This window comes from Haematobia irritans, chromosome 2 (genome assembly GCF_050003625.1).
Source record: "Haematobia irritans isolate KBUSLIRL chromosome 2, ASM5000362v1, whole genome shotgun sequence".
Lineage (NCBI taxonomy): Eukaryota > Metazoa > Arthropoda > Insecta > Diptera > Muscidae > Haematobia > Haematobia irritans.
Window position 1 is genome coordinate 211,555,351 of NC_134398.1, and position 13,413 is coordinate 211,568,763.

Below are 13,413 nucleotides of genomic sequence, written 5' to 3' on the forward strand. Positions count from 1 at the left end.
GCGTTGTCCATATTCCACCATAATTAGTCATGGCTCTTAGGTATATAACCAATGAATGGTTATATATCTAAGACTATTCCTAATTAGTATAAATAATGGTTATTTTAAACTCAACCCAATGTGGGGCATAGCATTAACTTGTTCCCTTGTTTCAATTTGGAAATCCACTGTTGCTTAGTGTTCATTTCAAATGATATCCATAGTGGCCAGTTATTGGTAGGGGGCGGGGCTTTGAAACGGAATTGAGAAAATTGTTCAATATCATTTTCTATGGAAAGTATTTAAGGTATTTACAATAAAACATTTAAAATATTTACATGTTTTTATCATTACAAACATATGTTGCTATCGTCATATTACACAACGTCAGTGTCATCATCCACACATACAGAGATTTTGTTACTTCCGATTCCTTCTTATGTAGTTCCCATAGCAACGTCAACGACGACGACGACATTTACCATCACCACTCAACCACCCCTACTCCCCCAATTCTATTCACGCTGTAATGTTGTATTTGTGTACGACACAAATTGTAAATGAGTGTGTGTGCGTGTGTCTTCGGCCTTGTTCATGGAATATTTATAAATCTCACCGATTCGAAATGTTTGTAAAAATGTCGTCGTTTACTTTTCCTCTCCATTGCTCTCAGCATCAATATATGCTGGAACATTACATTTATTGATTTGTAATCAATATGTTAATGGTTGTTGGAGATTACCACAAAAACAGTACGGTAATGGTGTGAGTGAGTGAGTGAGCGAATGAATGTCATTGACAAATGGGGAAGAGAGCTTAGACCAAAAGAAATTATATCTGTTTTCATTTGAATAATTTAAAATAGCATATTCTGTAAATTTGTTATGCTCATCATATCAGCATCAACAACAACAAAAACTTAAAATGTCCTTTGTGAGAGACAATCTGGTGTTTGTGTAAGATAGTCTCTGTGCGTGTGTATGTTACGAGAAGCAAAAATGTTTTGTTTTCAAAACAAAACAAGTAGCAAACAAATCCCCACATCCATTCCAATTCATTAATAATTTCACCGAAAATTTTTATTCGGATTTATTTAGAGAACAAAAGTGACATACTCCTTACGTTTCATTTTTCAAAGTTCTTTTGATGAAATTGTAATCGCTTTGGAAATATTTAAAAGCGGTATTTATTGAATGGTTACATAGTATTGTCAAAACAAAAACATATTTGTGTTTTCTTATTCTGTCTTATTGATATTTAGATGACTTGAAAATCCCATATATCGTTACTTCAAAGCGGTATTTGTTTCACAATAATTCACATAACAACTTTTTTTTTTGGGATTTTCAAAGAATTTGCATTATTCCTTTCTTGGACAATAAAAGACACAGAACAAAAGGTTTTCAAATACACATTTATAGTTTTTTGAGATGACAGTCCATTAACGCTCTTTTTCTTCTAAGACAAAAAAAAAAACACGAACTAGGGTTCGTTTGACTTTATGATTTGTTATCGTCCAAAAAACTTCGATAAGGAGTTATGCCAAAATAAGTTATTCATATAAAAACTCCGAATTTTTTAGGATTTTCATTGAAATTTTGATTTTTTAGGGATAGTCACGAATTATCGTCCTTTTCGCTCTAGGACGCATATTTAAGGATATATGGCTAAAATAAGTTTTTCATATAAAAATTTCGAATTTTTTAGGATTTTCATCGAAATTTTGATTTTTTGGTGGTAGTCATGAATTGAGGTCCTTTTCGCTCTAGGACGCATATTTAAGGAGATATTGCTAAAATAAGTTTTTCATATAAAAATTTCGATTTTTTTAGGATTTTCATCGAAATTTTGATTTTTAAGGGTAGTCACGAATTATCGTCCCTTTCGCTCTAGGACGCATAATTGAGGAGATATGGCTAAAATAAGTTTTTCATATAAAAATTTAGAATTTTTTATGATTTTCTTCGAAATTTTGATTTTTTGGGGGTAGTCATGTGTTGAGGTCCTTTTCGCGCTAGGACGCATATTTAAGGAGATATAGCTAAAATAAGTTTTTCATATAAAAATTTCGAATTTTGAAATTTTGATTTTTTTGTGGTAGTCATGAATAGAGGTCCTTTTCGCTCTAGGACGCATATTTAAAGAGATATGGCTAAAATAAGTTTTCCATATAAAAACTCCGAATTTTTTAGGATTTTCATCAAAATTTTGATTTTTTAGGCGTGGTCACGAATTATCGTCCTTTTCACTCTAGGACGCATATTTAAGGAGATATGGCTAAAATAAGTTTTTCATATAAAAATTGCGAATTTTTTAAGATTTTCATCGAAATTTTGATTTTTTGGTGGTAGCCATGAACTGAGGTCCTTTTCGCTCTAGGACGCTTATTTAAGGAGATGTGGGCAAGATAAGTTTTTCATAAAAATATTTTGAATTTTTTATGATTTTCATCGAAATTTTGGTTTTTTGGTGTGGTCATGAATTATTTGTACATTTGTTTAAAATTTTTCATTCAAATTTCATTTTTTTTTTGCTTGGGTGATCAGAAATTGACATTCGTTTCTACACTGGTCACACGTTGACGGTGTCCCTATGTAGTTTTTAGTCCGTCATAATGAATATGTTCATCCATGGTCATAATAGCAAACAAAAATCACCCGTGAAGTTTTATCTAAAATCGGTAATTATTTATTTTCTTTTTGTTTCTTATTTTCAATTATTCTCCGCAAAAATGGCTTAAAAATAACATTTACATTAAATATTCAAAGTTTTTTTTGCGGAGTTACTCTATGTGTCCTTTCCATCGATATGAATATATATTGCAACATATATAAATAGATTCATACTCATACTCGGCACACAAACACACACCCATACATACACATAAACGTTATATACGAAACAATGACATGAATGCGTTTTTGGAAGTTCTAAAATCCACTTCGATTGAACTCTTTCAATTCCCCCCTCCCCAAACACACACACACACACACTATGGAATATATAAACTTTAATGGTGATATAATCATTTCCATTCATGGATAAATTTTTAATATGACCATAAAATTTCGGTTTGACTATATCCTCAACAAAAATTTGTTCATGTTGTTTGAGTTCCTGATGTGCTCTTGTCTTGTTTGCTCAAATGCTCTCTCACACATGCACATCGACATTAACACAATCCCACCAATGCCAATGAATTTACATATTTGTTATAGGAGATTTGTAGGGGTTCTCACATATTAGAATGGAATGTAGAAATATCCTCTGATTTTAATATTATTGTAACGGTTTGAAATGCTAATGTGAGGCTATTTGTAGTACCACTACTTGTGCGATACGATTACAATAAAATAGTTAAATAGTTAGTTAAAAATACTGGATAATAATGGAAAAATTCAAACATGCCTAATTTAACAAACACACTGAAAAAAATATTTACTTGATATTAAAGATTATGCAACATAAATTTTAGGATGCGAAATTTACAAAATATTAAGGACAAATTTCTTTAAAATAATGAAATTTTAATTAAAATAAAGTTTATAATCTTTGCTTCAAAAATATTTGTCATTAAATTTTGGACACAAATTTTGTACATTTGCGTCCCTGCGTTAAATTCGCATGTCTTTGAACTAAGGCTAATTTTCCTTAAATCAAAGAAAGACATTTTTGATTTAAAGATATTGTCCTTAAATTAACTGCAATATTGAAGCTTTAGACTTAAAATAAAAACGCTTCAAATATAGGCTAAGACTTATTTTGAGGATTTAGCGTCTTTGGTTAAATTTTTATTTTTTTGGAATTAAGAAAACATTTTCTTACTTTGAAGTGTCCGTTATAATTTTGATTTTTCAACTGGCATTTGTTTGTACGAGAATAGTTTATTAATATACAGAGAAAAAAAGAGAATAAAAGTTCGATGATTAAGATCTATACCCTAATTTTATTGATCATAGATTTAAAGCCAGATAGGTCGCTAAAAATGCCTTTATTTTAAAGAAGCCGCATCTTTGGCTCGGAATCAATACCAAAATTCTTAAAAAAAGGTCAAAATCTTTGGATCCAAGTCAACTTTTTTTGAGTGTAGATAAAATTATCTTTTAACTATGAGATTTGCGTACTTGATTCTAGGAAACAAATTTTAATTTATTAATTTTTCCAGCTTTTTCTTTATTTGCTATCAAACTCGTACACACTAATCTCAGTTTAAAAATCCAAATTATAACGGATAACGGATTCAAACTAAAAAATGTTTTCTTAATTCCAAAAACAAAATAAAATCAAAGATGCAAAATCCTCAAAAATAATACTTAGCCTATACTTGAAGCGTTTTTATCTTAAATCTAAAGATTTAATATTTCAGTAAATGTAAGGACTTCTTCATAGTATATCAAAAATGTATTTCTTTATTTTAAGGAAAATTGGACTAATTTCAAAGACGTAAGACTTTAACGGAAGGACGCAAATTTACAAAATTTGTGTCGTAAATTTAATAAAAAACTAGTATATACGGCCGTAAGTTCGGCCAGGCCGAATCTTATGTAACCTCCACCATGGATTGCGTGGAAACTTCTACGAAAGACTATCATCCACAATCGAATTACTTGGGTTGTGGTATCTTAAAACTTCTTAACATCGTTTTCTAAATTGTGAGTTAGTCCATACGTGGTATATATTAGACAAAAAAGTTATGTATAGGTAAGTCTACAAATAATTACGAATTGATATGGACTTTTTGCACGGTACGTAGAGAGCCAGAATTGAAATATGGGCGTCGCTTATATGGGGGCTATATACAATTATGAACTTGATATGGACCAATGTTTGTGTGATTGGGGATCGATTTATCTGAGGGCCATATATAACTATAGACCGATATGGACCTAGTTAGGCATGGTTTTTAACGACCATATACTAGCACAATGTACCAAATTTCAACTCACTCGGATGAAATTTGCTCCTCCAAGAGGTTTCAAAACCAAATCTCGGGATCGGTTTATATGAGGCTATGTATGATTGTGGACTGATATGGACCACTTTTGGCATGGTTGTTAAATATCATATACTTCCTACACGTACCAAATTTCAACCAGATCGATTGAATTTTGATTCTCCGAAAGGCACCGGAGGTCAAATCTGGGGATCGGTTTATATGGGGGCTATATATAATTATGGACTGATATGAACCAATTGCAGCATGGTTGTTGGATACCATATACTAACATCACGTACCAAATTTCAACCGAATCGGATGAATTTTGCTCTTCCAAGGGGCTCCGGAGGTCAAATCTGGGGATCGGTTTATTTGCGGGTTATATATAATTATGGACCGATTTCGACCAATTTTCGCATGGGTGTTTGAGGCCATATATTAACACCACGTACCAAATATCAACTGAATCAGATGAATTTTGGTCTTCCAAGAGGCTCCGGAGGTCAAATGTGGCGATCGGTTTATATGGGGGCTATATATAATTATGCACCGATATGGACCAATTTTTGCATTGTTGTTAGAGACCATATCCTTACACCATGTACCAAATTTCAGCCGAATCGGATGAAATTTTCTTCTCTTAGAGGCTCCGCAAGCCAAATCTGGGGACCGGTTTATATGGGGGCTATATATAATTATGCACCGATATGGACCAATTTTTGCATGGTTTTTAAGGACCATATACAAACACCATGTACCAAATTTCAGCCGAATTGGATGAAATTTTCTTCTCTTAGAGTCTCCGCAAGCCAAATCGGGGGATCGTTTTATATGGGGGCTATATATAATTATGAACCAATTTTTGCGTGGTTGTTAGAGACCATATACTTACACCATGTACCAAATTTCAGCCGGATCGGATGAAATTTTCTTCTCTTAGAGGGTCAGCAAGCCAAATTTGGGGGTCCGTTTATATGGGGGCTATACGTAAAAGTGGACCGATATGGCCCATTTGCAATACCATCCGACCTACATCAATAACAACAAATTGTGCCAAGTTTCAAGTCGATAGCTTGTTTCGTTCGGAAGTTAGCGTGATTTCTACAGACGGACGGGCGGACATGCTCAGATCGACTCAGAATTTCACCACGACCCAGAATATACATATATACTTTATGGGGTCTTAGAGCAATATTTCAATGTGTTACAAACGGAATGACAAAGTTAATATACCCCCCATCCTACACTGAAAAAAATGCATGCCCGGTTCCAAAGATTTTGTCTTTACTTTAATAATTTTGGTATTGATTCCGAGCCAAAGAAGCGAAGAATAGAAGTAAGGATATTTTTAGGACACAATTCTCTTTTAAATTTGGGTTTTGTGTACTTGCTTCTAGGAAGTAAATTTTAATTTTTCGCTTTTTCACCTTTTTTTCTTCATATGCTATCAAAGTCCTTTAAAAACGAGTTAACGACAACTTCATTTTCCAAATTATGACTCGACTTCGAGTAGAAATTAGGCTATGTTTCAAGAAAAAAACGTCTTTAAAATAAAGTGTTGAAAAACATGTCCTATGTTTGAATGATTTTTTGCTTTGTAGTCAAGATGCAAAAAGACAATAAATTTAAAGACAATTTCATTAAATTTAAAGAATTTTTCTGAATTATTAAAGTCAAGTTGACCTTAGCCCAAACATTTTGTCTTTCTTGTTATGATACCCATTTGTAAGTGAAATCACTTAATTATAGGGACTTCATTGGAAAGTTTATCGACTTTTGGACAAGGAAAAAAACTTTATATTAGAGAAATGCGTCTTCTATGCTAAGCAAAATTTGCATCCGTATTTTAAAGACATGAAATCTTTGACCTCACGACAATATATTTTTTAAGTGTATGGTGGAGGGTATAAAAACCAAAATATTCCATACCTTTATATTCCATTGTAACATACTTGCTAAAAAGATGCAACAGCACACGCCAACTATACAACTGAAGCATGCCAAACAAAACCAAGCAAAACCAAAACATTCCTACAACAACAAAAACACATGTGCCTTCATTGAAAACAACACCTCATCCAGACAAATAAAACATTCGCGAATAATAAACACACACACACACACAAACCACTGAAAGAACAAAAATAAAAACAACCCCACGCTCAGATATACACAACATCCCCATCACTCGCTACCATTTCTCATTATTGCATTGCATGCTCTCACTCTCAAAAAAAATTTCAAGTACATCATCTTTACATTAAACATATTCCACTTTGACGAGAAAGATCTCTGTGTTGTGAACTAATGTTCACCGCATCTGTCCACAATTTACTCTAAAAACAATACCCTACAGTATAAGAACGATGAAACGTTTAACTTAAAATTAGCAAAAACTTCATGAAATGATATCTACCCATTTTTGACGAAAATGTCTATAAATTTAATTACATGTGAACTAAAAATATTTCATTGAGAAATGTTGTACCAACTATTATTAACTATAGGAATTGCCAGTAAGAAATTGCTATCCGATTTCAAGTTCAATTTTCGTAAAAAAATATTTTCTCATACAAAAACTCTTTATAGTAAATTACACTTATTATTTAGAAAGTATTTTACATTTCATAAGTAGTTTTATAGTATGACGAAAGAATTTTTAACTACCAGTTAAGAAACTTTTTAAGGAAATCTTCATCGTATTTTGTAGGCTATGAACTAAACGATTGCTACTTAAAATTTGTAAAATTTCCTTTCGAGTAGTTAATTTTCGTTGAAGATGCGAAAAATGAACTAAAATACTGGAAAATTCTTGTAATAAATCCTCAAAATAAGACTTAGCATATACTTGAAGCGTTTTTATATTAAATCTAAAGATTCAATATTTCAGTAAATGTAAGGACTTCTTCATAGTATATCAAAAATGTATTTCTTTATTTTAAGGAAAATTGGACTAATTTCAAAGACTTAAGACTTTAACGGAAGCAAGCAAATTTACAAAATTTGTGTCGTAAATTTAATAAAAAAAAAACTTGAAGCAAATATAATAAACTTTATTTTAATTCAAATTTCATTTTGTTAAAGAAATTTTTACTTAATATTGTGTAAATTGCTGTGTGATCTTTAATATCACGTTAAAGTGTTTTTTTAGTGTAGACAGAATAAGTTGAAGTTTCTAGATTGAAAGTCATAATGCACAATACCCCACTGGCTTATTTATTCAAAATATATTAAAGAGCATTCGTTAATTTTCGCTTTTCATATTCAAATAAATTTCCGGCCAAAGTTTATCCATTTAGTTTGATGCTTCTATTGCTTTTACTCCTTTTGCCTTGCATTCGCAAAATATTCAACAACGAAACAAAATTATCATATTTGCAATGGTTGCTTTTAATTAAATTTAACTCAAACAAGAAATCCATTAGAAAATTGTAAATTTTTTTCAATTCTATTGCAACAACTGATGACAACAGTCCATGGCTGGCGACATTTGCATTATTTCGTTATTTTTAATCAAATATGAAATTTGTTCGGTCTCAAATGTGAAAAATCATAAATAAATAAAACGAAACGAAACAAAGGGGAAAAAACTGTGGAAACCGTAACCCGTAACCCGTAAAACTTTTGAACAAACAAAACCGCAAAAAAAACACAGACACACAACGAAACAGAAGCCAACAACGAATATAAAATGCGATTATTAACATTGACACCACAGAAATACATTTTGATATTACACTCTCGTTGTGTATAAATAAATATTTGGTGTGGGGGAGGGCGGGTGCATTGTACTATAGGGTGGATCCGACCCAATGGTACACAGAAAAAAAAGTGTCTTGTAAATTTAAGGACCATTTTGACTTCCACATAGTTCACCAAATTTACTGTAATATAGTTCATTTTTCGTAACCACAACGAAAATTAACTTAGCTAAAGCAAAACTTATAAAAATTCAGTAAATGTTTTTTAGTTCACTAACTACGAAATGGGAAGGATTTTTCCTTAAATAAATTTCCAACACAGTAGTTAATGCATCGTTGATTCTATTATAAAAATACATGGGCAATATAAAAATCTTACTACGAAATGTGGACAATTTACTAAGACAAAATTTTGTAAGGAAAAAAATTTTTGTAGTAAAAATTAACTTAACGACATTACCGATTCGTACGATGACTACCTACAGATTATTTCCCTTTTTATTATATGTTGGAGTGTTTTTACTCACATTGAAAATTTTAGTTAAAATAGAATAAAAATTAGTTAATATAATCCTTGACAGGTGTATATAATTTTTATAGATTCCTCATAGATTTGGTATATATTTTACCTTAACTTATAGATAGAATTCCTACTAATCAATAAACGTGCTACTGGAAAATGTGAGTGCATCATGCGAGGGAGTTTTTAGAGACATTTTGTGTATATCTCGTATGATTGTTTGTGTTTGTTATTGCGTCATTTATGCTGTTGTTGGTTGTTTTGATTCAAGAGACAATGGAATGTTCCTTGTGTGTTGTTGGTATCTTTTGTGGTGAGAGTTGTTTTTTTGCAATAGCAAGATCAGAAAGGGAACGTGTGTGTGTGGAGTTGTTTTTCTTTACGGCAGGTATGTATCCTTTATGACTATTTGTGTCTTTCAGTTTTATTGTTGCATTCAGTTATGTTGATGCATTTATGAAGTGCACACGTGGATTTAATTTTGCAAAATTGTACGTGCGGTATTGGTGTTTATTAATGAAAATACATTTATTTCGAAACATTTTAGAAACTGAGAAGTGAATGATGTGATGTTAGAGGAATCAAAAACGCTTTTTATTGATAAAAAACAAATAACAGATTAAGGAACTGTATATTTCTGTTAATATGTTAGTTTAAAATTAGTGCGGATTTTAAATTGATTTACACAAAAAATATACAACATGAGTGGTAATAGGATGATTTATATTTATTCTACATCTGGATCACAGGTTGAGAAGCAACCATTTTTTTGAATCTATATTTTTTATGTTACAGCAATTCCTACAGGTGAGTACTAAGTTCGAGTTTAGCCGCTAAAATTAAAAATAAATCACTAAGCAAAGTATAAAATTATACGTCTTCAATACAAATTTAAATATAACTTGATGGAGAATAGCCCAAATCAAGTTTTTTATAAAGATTATTTTTTATAATGGATTATTAAAGAAAACTTATCATGGAAATTGCAATTTTAGCCGCTAAACTCGAACTTAATATCCACCTTAAATTCTAAATGCTATACTGACAAGTGGAAATTATGTCTAATTTCATAATATTTTTTATTTCAATTATATTCTGAGAATAATTTCAATAACGTCCCATTTGTCCATGGATATGATTCCAATAATGTACCTTCTGGATGGATTTTTCAATGTGGTAAGTTTTTCTGTAAACGGTCCGTTTTTAATAAAACCAAAATTTCAATTTATTAAAAATTATTTTTTTCACTTGCAGGTAGACAGGTCTCGTAATGGTAATTTTTTGAATATTCTTACTGTTTAATACTAATTAAGCTGATATCCTTATTGGCTCTAGGAAATACTCTTGAAAACCGTAAGTTAAAGATCAATATGAACGATAGAATTAATTAATTAATAATATTTTTCTTATATTTTGTATAACTTCAGATGCCTCTAAGCCAAATCCGCCCAACAAAAGTTAGCCAAAATCGATGAAATTGGACAATTCAATTGAATATAGCAACTTATGCCACATATATCTTTCATATGGATAGAAAACATGGACATTTAAATTAATTAGTTTAGTCCTAATAACATAGAATATTACTCTTTTGAAGAAGCAATTACTAACTACCGACAAGTAAATGCGTCCAACGTACTAATAAAAATATTTCCTTTATTGTATATCATAAGCCATAGTTTTGTGTAATATAATAATAATTCTTTGAAATAAAATACTGGTGGTTATAGAAAATTGACTTGTTTTGTACGAAAAATTTCTTAGTTGTATACAGGCTTTTTGTACTTTTGATTCCTCAATTTCTCTACTTTTTTGAAAATTATACCGACAAACAGTTTATTTCAAACCAATTTCTTAATACATGTTTCCCAAAAAATTGTTAATTTTTCCAGATAGCAGGAATATTTTGAATGAGTTTAACTATATTTTTCCCACAGCATAGTAATAATGAACTAAAATACGATGTAATACATGAACTAATTTATAAGAAAATCATGAACTTATCTAGATGAAAAAAATCTTTGGCGCCAAATCATGGTCATTCTTACTATGTCATTTTTCATAAAAAATAGTAACCTTTTTTTTCGGTGTATGGGGAATATTTTATGAAATATGTTCTTTTTTCGATTAAAAATCGAATAAATGAATCTTCTCTAAAAAAAGACCAAATTCCATATCAACCCAGCAAAAAAACTGGAAGTTGTTCCAAAGACATAACTTAAAAAGCATTTTCAAAAATATCCTCCCAAAGAAGTTCTTTACTTTAACTACACATGAAGTTCTTTTAATTCAATTTTGTATATATTTTGAAGGGGTAATTTTTATTTTTGTTTGTTTCAAATGGGTTAAAAGCTGATTAAAAATTAATACAATGGTACAAATTATTACAGTTTTGTCGAAAATAATGCTAAATACAATCTAGAACAAGAATATATGGCCGTAAGTTCGGCCAGGCCGAAGTTTATGTACCCTCCGCCATAGATTGCGTAGAAACTTCTTCTAAACTCTGCCATCCACAATCGAATTACTTTAGTTGCGGTAACGCTTGCCGATGGCAAGGTATCTTAAAACCTCCTAACGCCGTCTTCTAAATTGCAAGTAAGTTCATACGTGGTATATATTAAATTAAAAAAGACGGATTAAATACATATATAAATCAGTTTGACAAAATTTTCTATAGAAATAAAATTTTGACAAAATTATCTATAGAAATAAAACTTTAACAAAATTTTTTATAGAAATAAAATTTTGACAAAATTTTCCATAGAAAAAAAATGTTGACAAAATTTTCTATAGAAAAAAAATTTTGACAAAATTTTCTATAGAAATAAAGTTTTGACAAACTTTTCTATAGAAATTAAATTTTAACAAAATTTTCTATAGAAATGAAATTTTAACAAAATTTTCTATAGAAATAAAATTTTAACAAATTTTCTAGAGAAATAAAAATTTGACAAAATTTTCTATAAAAATAACATTTTGGTAGATATTGACCAATTTTTGTGTGATTTGGGATCGGCTATATAACTATAGACCGATATGGACCAATTTTGGCATGGTTGTTAACGGCCATATACTAACACAATGTTCCAAATTTTAACCGGATCGGATGAAATTTGCCTCTTTTAAATAGAGGATCCGCAAGCCAAATCTGGGGATCAGTTTATATGGGGGCTATATATAATTATGAACCGATGTGACCAATTTTTGCATGGTTGTTAGAGACCATATACCAAAACCATGTACAAAATTTCAGACGGATCGGATGTAATTTGCTTCTCTTTGAAGCTCCGCAAGCAAAATATGGGGATCGGTTTAAATGGGGGCTACATATATTTTTATGGACCGATGTGGACCAATTTTTGCATGGTTGTTAGAGACCATATACTAACACCATGTACCAAATTTCAGCCGGATCGGATGAAATTTGCTTCTCTTAGAGGCCTCGCAAGCCAAATCGGAGGATCGGGTTATATGGGGGCTATATATAATTATGAACCGTTGTGGACCAATTTTTGCATGGTTGTTAAAGACCATATACTAACATCATGTACCAAATTTCAGCCGGATCGGATGAAATTTGCTTCTCTTAGAGGCCTCACAAGCCAAATTTGGGGGTCCGTTTATATGGGGGCTATACGTAAAAGTGGACCGATATGGCCCATTTGCAATACCATCCGACCTACATCAATAACAACTACTTGTGCCAAGTTTCAAGTCGATAGATTGTTTCGTTCGGAAGTTAGCGTGATTTCAACAGACGGACGGACGGACGGACATGCTCAGATCGACTCAGAATTTCACCACGACCCAGAATATATATACTTTATGGGGTCTTAGAGCAATATTTCGATGTGTTACAAACGGAATGGCAAAGTTAATATACCCCCCATCCTATGGTGGAGGGTATACAAATTGGAAGGTCGTTATAATCATTGTATCGCTCTTGAAGGGAACTATGTTGAATAATAAAAACGAATTTTGACAAAAAAATGTGTTTTTCTTTGTTAGACCGGGGACTTATCAGCCAACCTGTTATCTCAGTAAAGCTTAGCACTGAGCAAATCCTACAACCATCCCTTTTGTTCATATTACTATAGAAGTAATAACCTGGCAACTTTTGAAAAATGCAACGTAATTGAATGACCAAATGAGGCATAAATTACATTCAATAATAATCGAATGGGTGTGCCTAGGATGCCCACAACTGAAATGGCAACCAATTTTGGGGATATTTAAATAATTCATTAAATATTGCATTTGTTATACTATAATGA

General features: G+C 31.2%; 1 long non-coding RNA gene across 1 annotated transcript; it reads left to right on the forward strand.

The window, feature by feature from the left end:
* Positions 1-10,361: 10,361 nt before the first annotated feature.
* LOC142227042 (uncharacterized) lies at positions 10,362-10,870 on the forward strand. Its single transcript, XR_012719787.1, has 2 exons — positions 10,362-10,489; positions 10,564-10,870. It is a non-coding gene; the product is annotated as an uncharacterized LOC142227042 (long non-coding RNA).
* Positions 10,871-13,413: the final 2,543 nt, after the last annotated feature.